This window comes from Penaeus monodon, chromosome 34 (genome assembly GCF_015228065.2).
Source record: "Penaeus monodon isolate SGIC_2016 chromosome 34, NSTDA_Pmon_1, whole genome shotgun sequence".
Classification (NCBI taxonomy): Eukaryota; Metazoa; Arthropoda; class Malacostraca; order Decapoda; family Penaeidae; genus Penaeus; species Penaeus monodon.
The window spans coordinates 19114758-19116881 of record NC_051419.1 but is presented as its reverse complement, the minus strand read 5'-3'; the positions used below and the strand labels follow the sequence as shown (position 1 = coordinate 19116881).

Sequence of the window (2124 nt, the reverse complement as noted above, 5' to 3'; positions counted from 1 at the left end):
CGGGCTCCCTGGAAAGAGTGACATTTTTTTCTAGTGTAGGTTCACTGTCGAGACCTGCTTCAACGTTCCTTTGTACAAAATACCACTAAAAGAGGAATGGCTTGGTTTTCAGAACACAGCGGATTCTGCCCCGACATTCGCCATCACTGCCTTCGCACTGGAAACAAACCACCAAACGTGAGTTACATTTTCTTCTGTATTTCAATCTGCTTGATGTTTGCATCAGCAGACCTCTCTTTGGTCTGAACCCACTATTTCATTTTTATTGTATTTCTAATTGAACGTTTATATCACATAAACATGTGAGTGATATTTTCAACATGTTAAGAAATTATCATTTAGATTTTTTTGCTTTACCCTCCCTTTTCCCTCGCCAGGCGTGTCCCCACGACGGTTTCTGCCCGCCCCACCAGAAGTGCTGTTGGGACACCTGCTTGGACCATCATACTTGCAAACTCGCAACGCCTAATAATCCAATCCCCATACATAAGTAATGGCTGAGCCCCCGAGGGTGCGCTCCGTAATTTGTTGAGTTTATTGTTGAGTTCCTTTTTGGTTTTTGCCGTGCTGTCTATTGAAAACACGTGAGAGGTTTCATCTATGTATTATTTATAGGCAATAAATAACAATCTTATGAGGGGTTTACTTCAGTTCATGAAATTTTCAGCCCATTTGTGTATGTCTGCATCGAAGCTACTTTAAAATTCCGTAAAAAGAAAGGAAACCAGTGTAGAATATTTATGCGAAGTTGATGTATGATATCTTATTACTAATTATGGCATTAATCATGATAGTGATTGCAGCTATACGATATTTTACAGTAAAAAGTAAGGATATAGAAAAGAATGAACGTGCGATTATGATGATTATCTTGATAAAGATAAATGAAGTTAATTAGTGTTACGATACAATACGAACAGTAACATTAACAATTATAATTGCAACCATACAATGATACAAATATTCTTAGTGTGATGTTATATGAAAAAAAAAAAGAAAATGTTCATACTATAAATAATACTGGTAATTATAATGGATAACATTAATGACGATTCCAATAACAGTAATAAGAATAAAGACAAGGATTATTATATATATTATAGCATTATAATGGTAAAATACATTTGATAAAAAAATGAAAGAAAAATAGTACCAAATAATATATATGCTAAAGAGAGGATAATATGGTCACAACATTGTTACCAACAATACTGCTGCTACTATAACTAATACCATTGGCAATAAAACTAGTAATAGCAATAATGAAAGTAATAAACATGACATAATAGAGAAAAACAGTAATAACTTTCTGCAGTAAAATAAAGTTATCAGGGTTGCCATCTCTCAAGAAAGTGACGCTAGACACCACATCCAAGAGTAGCTTAAAGTCGCTAGATTATCAAAACAGCTAAAAAATCGCTAGATGAAGTGAGGCAGAGCTATCACCAAGTAGTAGCATTAATCATCGCATTAATTACCATACAGCTTACTGCTTAAAGCCATGTGACGTGCCCTCCCAGCCCATCTCTGCTTCGTCAACAATGGTTTGACTAGCAGGGACAACCAGTCTTTTTCTCGTCAAAATTAGAGCAACTGGCAACTCAGTCAATGCCTTTTTGTTGTTGGCTTGTTTGCCTTTCTCCAGCCAAATAGATATTATGGAAATGCGATGATGTCTTAGTTAATTATGTATAATGATTTAAATGTTTATCCGGTTTACTTTTCATACGAATTTATCAGGATATTTTATACAGCTGCTGGCAGAGGTTTTGACAGAATTTAGTCATCAGTGAAATATAGAGACATATGTGCTTGTTTATCATCTCGGAGAAAATTAAATACTTTTTCGTACTCCGAATAGGATCCATGATTTCTGACCGATTCTCTTCCTAGCGTCACCGTGGCTATTTCTAATCCTTCAATAAGCAATACTTTCATTGTCCCACAAATAGTTTTCATCTCCATGGCCCTGAAAATCCAGATATTGATGGCAAGCTTATTGAAATTCCTTTTACTTCTGAATGTACTACCCTATCTATTTGCCATACATACCCACAGATCAGGTAACCGTTCAGACTCAGTCTATCGGAGGTTTTGAGTGTCGCTGACCATTAGACATTTCCA

The 2124-nt window shown here is 35.8% G+C and overlaps 1 protein-coding gene and 1 long non-coding RNA gene across 2 annotated transcripts in view; both read left to right on the top strand.

Annotated features, from left to right (window-relative positions):
* The window catches only part of LOC119594627, a gene marked incomplete in the record, with an annotated part of 5068 nt that overhangs the window by 838 nt on the left and 2106 nt on the right, over window positions 1-2124 (top strand).
* Window positions 32-634, top strand: LOC119594628. The gene is made up of 2 exons (XR_005230642.1): window positions 32-177; window positions 378-634. It is a non-coding gene; the product is annotated as an uncharacterized LOC119594628 (long non-coding RNA).